Source organism: Silurus aristotelis (assembly GCF_946808225.1).
Source record: "Silurus aristotelis genome assembly, chromosome: 27".
NCBI classification, from domain to species: domain Eukaryota; kingdom Metazoa; phylum Chordata; class Actinopteri; order Siluriformes; family Siluridae; genus Silurus; species Silurus aristotelis.
In genome coordinates, this window is record NC_139600.1 from 13,176,427 (window position 1) to 13,188,496 (window position 12,070).

A 12,070-nucleotide genomic window follows, 5' to 3' on the forward strand; every position below is an offset into this window, starting at 1 on the left:
AGAACAAAGACACTGCAACAAATGCTGCTACATATAAGTCTTTAGCACACTTTAGCAAAAAGCAATGACTATGATACAATTTCACACCTGGTAGAGTAGATCAAATGTAGGAAAGCTGATCAAAAGGTTATGAGTTCAAATCCGAGCACGACTATGCTGCCACTGCTGGGGCCTTTAAGACCAACACAATAACCATTAACTTCTCAGGTAAGTTGTTCAGGATAAGGGCATCTGCTAAATGCTATAAATGTAATACCAAAACAGAACATAATTCGACATTCAGTCGTATTTAGTAACTGTTTTGTGTATCCTGGTCTAATCCAGCATTCATTGACACATATGGGACATGTCAGCATAGTCAATGCAGGTTTACCCATTTTTTATCGATCACATTAGTTTTCCATACAATTCAATTTCTGTGACATCCTTATTTTGAATTACACAGAATAGATTAAATCGGTTTACTGGGGGTCTAGTGGTTAGGATACGGCGCTTTCACCGCTGCGGCCCGGGTTCGATCCCCGGTCAGGGAACCAACCCCAGCCATTAGGGTTGCACAAGCCTTAGTGCCGGTCCCAAGCCTGGATAAATGGGAAGGGTTGCGTTAGGAAGGGCATCCAGCGTAAAAACATGTGCCAAATCAAACATGTGGATGATCCGCTGTGGCGACCCCTAATGGGAGAAGCCGAAAGAAAGAAAGAAAGAAAGAAAGAAAGAAAGAAAGAAAGAAAGAAAGAAAGAAAGAAAGAAAGAAAGAAAGAAAGAAAGAAAGAAAGTTTAGACATTAAAATACTGATCAACTGTACTCGAATATTAAGTGTGCACATTCAGTTAAAGCATGGTATTGGAAGAATCATGTCAAAAGTTACTACTGGCCAGAATAAGGCCTATATTAGTGATCGGGAATTTCCTCTAAGCGGTTGTGGCAGTGCCATTTTCTTTCCATTTTTCAATCATGGATTTAATAGTGATTGCCAAGACCCGAAAAACTTTTTTTTTTAACTTTCTTTTTTGGTTTTATGATGCTGTTTGTTTCACACAGGTAATCTTTATTCAACTAGTTTTGTAAATTCTAAAAGCAAATTGTTTGCATCAAGAAACGATTAGTATTAGTATTAGGAAAATTCATTACATATAATTCAAATTAAGATAAAAATATGAAAAGGGTTAAATGCTTCTAAGAAACACTGTTTCGGTGAAATTTCTGTAGTTACTGTGTATATCGCAAAACGTTCTTTAGTAATAAATATTCTGTTGTTGTTTTTTGTTATGTGGGAAAGTTTAGACAGATTTAGATACAATTTTATAAATAAATTGATAGAAAAAGTAAACCTGTGGAAAGGAAGAAAGGGTCATTCAAAGGTAATGTGTGCTACATGCTGACTTCTATAACTCCCTTTTGTGATGATGTCACTAAAGTGGAAGGTTGTGTGTTTACATTGGTTGTGGAAATATTTCGTCTGTCTGTTTACAAGAAAATGCTTCCAGGTGTGCTGTGGGTTTATTATCCAGCGGGAAGACTGTTTCCCAGAACGCATTGTTTTCAGTTTATATTTGCATTTATTTATTTGGCAGATGCTTTTATTCAAAACAGCTTACAAGCGAATCCAATTTCAAGTAGGGTGTTTCACAGTTGCAGGTTAAGGAGCAAATAGGGCAACAGGGAACAGATAACTTTATATTCACAAGCACAGCACTTTATTCACCACCATAAACCATTGGTTTTTAGTCAGGTTTGCACCCATATGGCAAAATTTGTATCTGGCATCTATGTACTAAATTTAAAATATGCTTATATGATTTGTCTTTATTGATCTGTATAACAGAAAAACCTGATATTGCAAACAACCCAGAGTCTCACACTTAGTTTTCAAAACATATTGACATAAAAAAAAACATCATAGTTTTTGTTTACTTACAATTATCTTATGTATGCAACAGAGCAATTGAGAGTTAAGGGCTTTCTTTATGGGCCAACAAGTAGAAGCTTGGTGTGGCTCCGTTTTGAGCTCACGACTTTCTGATCAGAAGTCCAACATCGTAAACACTGAGCTACCACTTGCACTATATCTTCTATCCAAAATCATTAAAAAGAAATTATACTGGTTCTAGAAATTTTTTCTTTATTGTCTCCAGTAATCAAAGCTGGAATTTCTTTCAGTGGATTAGTTGGAATTTAATTAGAATTAAAGTTCTTAACTGTATTCCACTGTATTATCTGTAACAGCTCATTAAAACAAAGATTTTGCTCCTTTTGTGCTTTGGTCTTTACTCTTTTACTTCAGGTTCCCTGTATATGATGTGACAATATGGTTAATAATCTGATTCAGGTTTCATGTTTTTAAATTATTGCTAATTTGTAAGAAGGCATGATTTTCCAATCTTCTTCTTGGATGGCTGCATGTTTTCATTCAAACTAAGCAGGAGCCCTACACCTGATTCCACTTGTTTAATCAATTGGTCTTGGTCATCTAACAACTGATGAGTTGTATTAAGTGTACTGCTGCTTGGTCATAATCAAAACCTGCAGTCATACTTACCATTTGTGGATAGGATTGAATGGCATTGAGCTGTGTCTAAAATCATGCACTATTTAAGTGTGTTCATATGAACAAATTCAATAAGTGCTATCCAGAGTATAGGAATCTTGTTCTGTGAACATGGTTCAGAGGTCAGTATGACTAGTACAACTAACTAACTTAAACATGTTAGTTATAATTATGAGTAAAAAGCAGACTAACGTGTTTATAATGGTAAGTACTTTATATATACCATTGTCATATTTCACATCTTTTTCATTCTCCTTTTCTTCTTCTTTCTGATGCTTTCATTAGGGGTCACCACAGCAGAACATCTGTCTCCACACTACCCTGTCCTCTACATCTGCCTCTTTCAAACCAACCACATCCATAAAACCTGCAAAAAAAAAATGCAAAAAAATATTGCATTTTTACTTTTACATTTACTTTACTGCATTATATTTATTTATATATATATATATATATATATATATATATATATATATATATATATATATATATATATATATATATATATATATATATATATATAATGCAGTAAAGTAAAAGTAAAAATATTTGAGGAAGTTTCTTTTTAAGATCAATTTAATAAAGGTGGTTCTAGTTGAAAAATTCAAATCATTGGATGTTCGAGTAGTCTGAATTCTACCTCATATAAATGTTGCTTCAGATTAAAATCCATTTTAGCCATTTACAATTAACCAAGTGACACGAGGGTTACGGAGTTTAACATTTTATCAAGACCTCAAACACCAGTACTGCTAAGAGGCCACTTTTGGGCCCTTGTGTAACGCCCTTAACCCTGACTCTCCAATCTGACCTCAGCTTCCTAGTTTTCAGCAGGGGATTCTGGGATTTAGAGTTCACAAAGACTGCATCCAGCAGTTTTCATTCATTATTTCATCAACTATTCACCAATTAAAATACTTTTCAAATAAAAAAAAGTCTAAATGTAAATTCACCTACTAAGAACTGATAATTGATTGCTGGAGCTGCTGAAACAAATGATTGTATGAAAACACAACTGAGACACATCCAGTAAGTATTGACATACAGTGAGTATTGACTGGGATAAGACAAACATTTCCAGTCTGTTTATAGCAAAGAAAAGTAAGAGGGTTTGTTTTTGCAACTTTTCATTTCTAATTATATTGTATATATTGTATATATTGTTTAAACCCAGCCATTAGGGGGGCACAAGCCAGTGTACTCTTAGTGCCGGTCCCAAGCCCGGGTAAATGGGGAGGGTTGCGTTAGAAAGGGCATCCAGCGTAAAACATGTGCCAAATCAAATATGCGGATCACAAATGAGAATTTCATACCGGATCGGTCGAGGCCCGGGTTAACAACGACCGCCACAGGTATCGTTAGCCGACAGGGTACAGGTGGAAATTGGGCTACTGTTGGCCGAAGGAGGAGAAGGAGAGGAGGAAGGCGTCTACAGAGACGGCAGGAAAAGGAGCAGTGTAGGAGAGTAGAGGTTCGGTTGGTACTTTAAATGTTGGTACTATGACGGGTAAAGGGAGAGAGATAGCTGATATGATGGAGAGGAGAAAGGTAGATGTGTTGTGTGTTCAGGAGACCAAGTGGAAAGGGAGTAAGGCCAGGAACATTGGAGGTGGGTTTAAACTGTTTTATCATGGTGTGGATGGGAAGAGAAATGGTGTAGGGGTGATTCTGAAGGAAGCGTACAGTAAGAGTGTAGTGGAGGTGAAGAGAGTTTCTGATAGGGTGATGATCGTGAAGGTGGAAGTTGAAGGGATGATGATAAATGTCATCAGTGCCTATGCTCCACAAGTTGGCTGTGAGATGGAGGAGAAAGAAAGATTCTGGAGTGAATTAGATGAAGTGGTAGATGGTGTACCTAGGAAAGAACGATTGGTGATTGGGGCAGACTTTAATGGGCATGTGGGTGAAGGGAACAGAGGTGATGAGGAGGTGATGGGTAGGTATGGTTTTAAGGAGAGGAATGTGGAAGGGCAGATGGTGGTAGATTTTGCTAAAAGGATGGAAATGGCAGTGGTGAACACGTTTTTTAAGAAGAAGGAGGATCATAGGGTGACGTATAAGAGTGGAGGAAGGTGCACACAGGTGGATTATCTTCTGTGTAGGAGATGCAACCTGAAGGAGATTGGAGACTGTAAGGTGTTGGCGGGGGACAGTGTAGCTAGACAGCATCGGATGGTGGTCTGTAGGATGGTTTTGGAGGCGAAGAAGAAGAGGAGGAAAGTAAGGTTTGAAAGAAGAATAAGATGGTGGAAACTGAAGGAGGAAGAGTGTAGTGTGAGGTTCAGGGAAGAGGTCAGACAGGGGCTTGGTGGTGGTGAAGAGGTGCCGGATGATTGGGCAACTACTGCAGGAGTGATGAGGGAGGCAGCTAGAAAAGTACTTGGTGTGACATCTGGAAATAGAAAGCAAGACAAGGAGACGTGGTGGTGGAATGAGGAAGTGCAGGAGAGCATTAGGGGAAAGAGATTGGCAAAACAGAAGTGGGATCGACAGAGTGATGAGAAGAGTAGGCAGGAGTACAAGGAGATGCGGCAGCAGGTTAAAAGGGATGTGGCGAAAGCCAAGGAAAAGGCATATGAGGAACTGTATAAGAGGTTGGACACTAAGGAAGGAGAAAAGGATTTATACCGATTGGCCAAGCAGAGGGACCGAGCTGGGAAGGATGTACTGCAAGTTAGAGCAATAAAGGATGGAGAGGGAAATGTGTTGACTAGTGAGGAGAGTGTGTTGAGAAGATGGAGGGAGTATTTTGAGCAGCTGATGAATGAGGAAAATCAGAGAGAGAGAAGGTTGGAGGATGTGGAGTTGGTGAAGCAGGATGTGGATAGGATTAGTAAGGAGGAAGTGAGAGCAGCGATTAAGAGGATGAAGAATGGAAAGTCGGTTGGACCAGATGACATACCGGTAGAAGCGTGGAGATGTTTAGGAGAGATGGCAGTGGAGTTTTTAACCAGATTGTTTAACAGGATTCTGGAAGGGGAGAGGATGCCTGAGGAATGGAGAAGGAGTGTGCTGGTACCCATCTTTAAGCATAAGGGAGCTGTGCAGGCCTGCAGTAACTACAGGGGAATTAAGTTGATCAGTCACACCATAAAGTTATGGGAAAGAGTAATGGAAGCCAGGCTGAGAGAAGAGGTGACCATCTGTGAGCAACAGTATGGTTTCATGCCGAGGAAGAGCACCACAGATGCCTTATTTGCTTTGAGGATGTTGATGGAGAAGTATAGAGAAGGACAGAAGGAGCTGCATTGTGTATTTGTGGATTTAGAGAAAGCGTACGACAGAGTGCCGAGAGAGGAGTTGTGGTATTGTATGAGGAAGTCAGGTGTGTCAGAGAAGTATGTGAGGGTGGTGCAGGACATGTATGAGGACAGTGTGACGGCAGTAAAGTGTGCAGTAGGTACGACAGACTGGTTCAGGGTGAAGGTTGGACTGCATCAAGGATCGGCCCTGAGCCCTTTCCTGTTTGCAGTGGTGATGGACAGGTTGACGGACGAGGTCAGACAGGAGTCTCCCTGGACTATGATGTTTGCAGATGATATTGTGATTTGTGGTGAGAGTAGAGAGCAGGTTGAGAAGAGCCTGGAGAGGTGGAGATATGCGCTGGAGAGAAGGGGAATGAAAGTCAGTAGGAGTAAGACAGAGTACATGTGTGTGAATGAGAGGGAGGGCAGTGGAGTGATGCGGTTGCAGGGAGAAGAGGTGGAGAAGGTGGAGGAGTTCAGGTACCTGGGGTCAACAGTGCAAAGTAATGGAGAGTGTGTTAGGGAAGTAAAGAAAAGAGTGCAGGCAGGGTGGAGTGGGTGGAGAAGAGTGACAGGAGTGATTTGTTAAAGAAGAGTATCTGCAAGAATGAAAGGGAAAGTTTATAGGACTGTGGTGAGACCTGCGATGTTGTATGGATTAGAGACAATGGCATTGAGTAAAAAACAGGAGGTGGAGCTGGAGGTAGCAGAGCTGAAGATGTTGAGGTTTTCGTTGGGAGTGACGAGGATGGACAAGATTGGAAATGAGTTTATTAGAGGGACAGCACATGTAGGATGTTTTGGTGACAAGGTGAGGGAGGCGAGATTGAGATGGTTTGGACATGTGCAGAGAAGGGACATGAATTATATTGGTAGAAAAATGCTGAAGATGGAGCCACCAGGTAGGAGGAAAAGAGGAAGGCCAAGGAGGAGGTTCATGGATGTGGTGAGGGAAGACATGCAGGTAGTTGGTGTAAAAGAGGCAGATATAGAGGACAGGGTGGTATGGAGACGGATGATCCGCTGTGGCGACCCCTAATGGGAGCAGCCGAAAGAAGAAGAAGAAGAAGAAGAAGATATTGTATATATTGTTTATGTTTATTTAATGTCACATGTTTAATGTCACATGTTTGTTTATTTGTTTGTTCTTTTAATCATTCATCCAGTCTCTCCATCCATCCATCTGTCTTTTAATCATTCATCCAGTCTCTCCATCCATCCATCTGTCTAATCATCTATTAATTTATTAAGCACAAGGGTAAAAGTAGTGAGCATGACTTAAGCCTTCTAGTGAGATTCTTCAGAATTCAAGAAAATTGCATTTACACTCATTTAAATTCCTAAGAACTTTTATAGTGAACTTTTATAAGTCCTCACTTCTATCGATGTCGAAGATGAAAGTATTGTGAATTTACCACTGAATGCACTGTCAGAATGTCAGGATTACTGTCTCAGTTTGCTTAACCTTATTACCTGCCCTATAGAAGGGGTCACAGTGGGACAAACGCAAGTGTCCTTAGACCGATTAGTTTACAAGTCATCAGGCATGCTGAGGGCACGGAGAAGGGCCACTTTGTACATTGTAGCTCTATTAGGGAACTTTTTTGTGACCTGACAGCAACAAAATTTGAATGATTTTGCAAAGGCTGAAAAATAATAAAATGAAATACAGGAAGTGGGTTAATTATTTATTGTATCATTATCTCATACATTTGCCAAAAGTCATCAACTAACTAAATCAGTACCTTGTTATTTTTGTTTTCTTATTTCTGTGAGGATTTTAAAGTGCCCCAGAGCCTTATGCCACAAATGCTGTAACAAAACGAGCCTATACTGAGAGTGTATAGAATAAAACAAAATAATTCTAAAACACATTTCTGATAAAAGATTTAGCACAATATATAACTATAACTAATATACTATAAAATTATGCAATTGTCCTTATAACACATTACATTTTTACTATTATGCTGCTGTTCTACTAATTTTCTCATGAGAGATTAATAAAAGTTTATCTTCATAGCTTTATTTCTTCAGTCTTATACAGAAATATTCAAATAAATTATTTGCAGCACCTTATACAAAATGAATGTCATTGAACCTTTTCAGAAGGTTTGCACACACAGCCAACAGATCGGGAGTAAGTAAAATACAAATAAAATACAACAAATTTTGTTGATGTTAGCAAAACTTTATCAGCATGGGATATGAATTTATTAAAAGAAAAGCAATAAGGAAAGAAAACTGAAAACAGACACATCAATCGCTATGGTTATTCCTCGAATAGTGTGTGAGACTTTGGCTATGGTGGGGTGTTTGGATTGAATTAACTAATATTAGATAAAGAAAGTGTGAGACAAAACCAGTAGTAGTCACTGTTTGGGTCTGTGGTTTCACAACCTGTGAGTAGTTACTGTAAGAATAGGTTTATAAGTACAGCTGGGAGAAATGACGTTTCTTGGCAAGGGGTGTGAGACAGTTTTAAGTTCAACAGTCGAGGAAAACGCTGGGAGTAGAGCTGCTGCTCCTGAAAGTTGAGAAGAGACTAATTAGGTGTTTTGGGTATCTTATAATGATGCATCATGGCTTGGTGAAATTAGTGTTGTATTAGGATCTTAAGGTAGATCTTGCTGCATAGATTATATCCCTGTTGGCTTGGAAATATATGGGGATCTCTCAGGTGAAATATCAAATCAAGTAAAGTATACAGTGTAGTACGCAGGTAAATTAAATTCCTCTCAGGACCGAGGTGCTACATAAGACTATGTAAAATAAAATTTAACAAAACACAAAACTAATTAAAACACTACATTAAGTGCATGTGTGCAACATTTAGTGCAAACACAACATAAGTCAGGAAGACGGTAGCCACTGAGACCCTGCAGCTCCGAGCAGTACAGTAGAAATGTGCAAATAATTTGTTCATATAATAATAAATACTGTACACAAAAACAGAGTGTTTTAAGAGCAATTTGTGAAAAAACAATTACTGACTTTATTTGTGTGTGTGTGTGTGTGTGTGTGTGTGTGTGTGTGTGTGTGTGTGTGTGTGTGTGTGTGTGTGTGTGTGTGTGTGTAAGTCTGTCATTCCTGTCCCTTTGTACTGAGTATTCCAATAATTGTGGAAAGAAATGTAGCACAGTCTGACCATGAGGGCTTGAATGCTTTTGGGTGAAGGGGTGTGTGTGTGTGTGTGTGTGTGTGTGTGTGTGTGTGTGTGTGTGTGTGTGTGTGTGTGTGTGTGTGTGTGTGTGTGTGTGTGTGTGTGTGAGTGATCAGCCACAATGCTGTTGGCCATGCAGATACATCTTGTTGTGTAAATGTCCATGATGGAGGGTGTCTCACTGATGATCCTCTCAATTCTCCTCACAAACTGGTGTATGGCTTTGTGATCCATGACAGAGCAATTCCCAAGCCAGGCAGTGACGTATCTGCTCAGGATGCTCTTGAATGTCCCGGTGTAGAACGCGTTCCTCGGCTTTCTCAGGTAGTAGAGATGCTGCTGGGCTTTCTTTGTAATGGAGCTGGTTTTGATGAACCAGGTAAGGTTGTCCACCAAGTGAACACCAAGGAATTTAGTGTTCTTGATGATCTCCAAAGAGGAGCTGTTAATGTTCAGTGGGGTGTGATCACTTCTGAAGTCAGCAACCATCTCTGGTTGTTGAGTTTGCAGCAGTTCATCAACCTCTGCATTTCAAACTGCTGTGGGTCCAGTGAGAAGGACAGCTGTGCCTCATGGCGAGTCTTTCTGAATAAATCTGTGCTTGTGGATAGAAAGGTCAGGACTGACCTTTTCAAAGTGTTGACTGTGCAATCCTAATACACAATGTGTTACAGACATTTTTGTTTATAACCCAGTCAGCTATCAGCTCCAGCACACCAATCATCAGTGGTCGATTCTTGGCAGGAAGTACTTTCTGCAGAACTCTGCAACATCATACATGGAAACCTGCACATAGACTGTGTCATAGTCATAGTTTGCTAGGAACCAAACTTCTGCTAAAAGAATTCCATTCCTTTATGAAACCTGATCGGGCAAATCAGACGCATTGCACAGCACTCATAGGTTCTCCTGTTCCTGCCAGTCTCTCGCTTGCGATGCAGCCAGGAAAAATGACCTCTACAGAAAGGTTGTGGAATCTTATCTGAAGAAGACTGGTGTTCTTCCACACTCAAATCTCCTTTTGGAATAACCTGCAATTCTTTGATAATTATATGGTCAGATTTTCATCCAGGACCAGGTGAAGGTAATAATATAAAAAGAAGAAGAAGAAGAAAAGGAAGGAATGCTTTCTCTGTTTAAACTACAGTTCTCTTGCTTGATATTGAATACATTGATTGAGAAAATGATTAAAACCATTTTCTTTGAATAAAAGGTAGAATAACCTCCACCAAACATTTAAAGTACGACTCATACAATGAAGACAGATTTTAATTCACTCTTTACAAACATTTCTTGCATGTTCAGCCTTTTATATGCACCATCGAGACCACCCTAATAAAAAAATAAAAAACATCACAGCCTGGTTTGGGAATAGCACCACGCAGCATAGGCAGCTCTCCAGAGGGTGGTGAGATCAGCTGTGTGTAACATTCACAATTAACTCTCAGGCCTACTACAGCAAGTGGTGCTGAATGAAGAACAAGTCAAGTTTTTCTATTGCGCTTTTCACAACAGACACTATCTCCAGGCAGCTTTACAGAATTTAACAGTTAAGGTGAATGGTGTGTATTTATCCTGAAGAGCAGCCATGGTGACTGTGGCAAGGACAAACTGCCTTAGATGTTATGAGGAAGAAACCTTGAGAGGAACCAGACTCAAAAGGGAACCCATCATCATTTGGATGATATCAAGAGTGTGATTATAGTCTTTAAACAATACTTGAGATTGAGAAAGATAGATAGACCAGAAACATAGAGAAGGTCCTCAAACTATTCTAACAATGGACTCTTCTTTCTGTTGTGATCAGGGGGAGCTTTAGCTTCCAGAAATGGCAACACAGAGAATTAGATAGAGCTCATTAAACTTCAGAATTTCACAGCACCTACTAAGCCTGGTTTTACAGATATACAGAACACTTCACTTTATTCATTCATTCATTCATTCATTTTCTCCCGCTTATCCGTAATTCGGGTCGCGGGGGCAGCAGTCTAAGCAGGCCCCCGCCTTCGACTGCTGCCCAATCCTCACAGCACCGTCCCTTACGGTCCCTCCTGCAGGTGGTGAGCCCACGGGAAGGCGGCCCCACGTCACTCCGACGTCACGGACCTTGATATTTCCCTCGTAAGGGACCCCCGGAGCATAGAGGGTTAAGGGCCTTGCTCAAGGGCCCAAGAGTGGCAGCTTGGCGATACCGGGGCTTGAACCCCAGACCTTCCGATCGGCAACCCAGCGCCTTAACCGCTGGAGCCACCACTCACTTTATTCAATGTTTTTAAATTACTGTTTATGCCACCAGTCTCAGTTTTCCTTGTATGCATTTTATATTTTATACATGTTTTATATTTGTTTCTTCCTATCATTACAGATTCAAATTCAACAAATTCTGATGTATGTAAACAATATTTTTCAGTATTTTCTATTTTGTATATGAGGTCACAGATAGAAATTTTTTTTGCATGTATTTGTGAATGTGACCAATAAAATTTTTATAACATTTATTTTAAAAATACAATTATTTCATTGTTTTTTAGGTTTAGTTTCACACCATGGGCTGGATTCATACTTGAGTGTGTTGTGGTCCTTTGTGTTGGTGCATCATGTAAATCATATTAAACTTCAGATGACAAAGCACTGCCCTTGCTTTCTTCTGTAAACTCTCTTGCTGAATTCACCCTGTTTAGGCCCTGACGCAGCATAGCATCCCAGAACCATGACTCCTGCTCAGTCGTGGTCTCGGAATTGTGTTGCTTCACATCAACACATCTTTCTTAAGTAGATCAGACACCCTGAGGAACCAGACTTTTTGTGTCTTTATAGGGTTTGAATCCAATTTATCTCCAGTTTGTGTGCTCATAGCTTAGAGCTTCACATTCTACTTCTTCTTCTACTTCTTTTTTTTTAATGTGTCTTATTTTATGTATTACTTTTTATGTAAATCATACACTGTAAATGCAAGTTCAAACTCGTGAAAACATGCATGCTTCTCGATCCACTTAAACGTACAGCTTGTATGGTAAAGACGGAAAACAATTACTGAAGATGCATGAGCAGATGAATGATTAAAGATATTTCCTACTTATAATAAAAAATTGAAAAAAACCGGCCGATAGAGT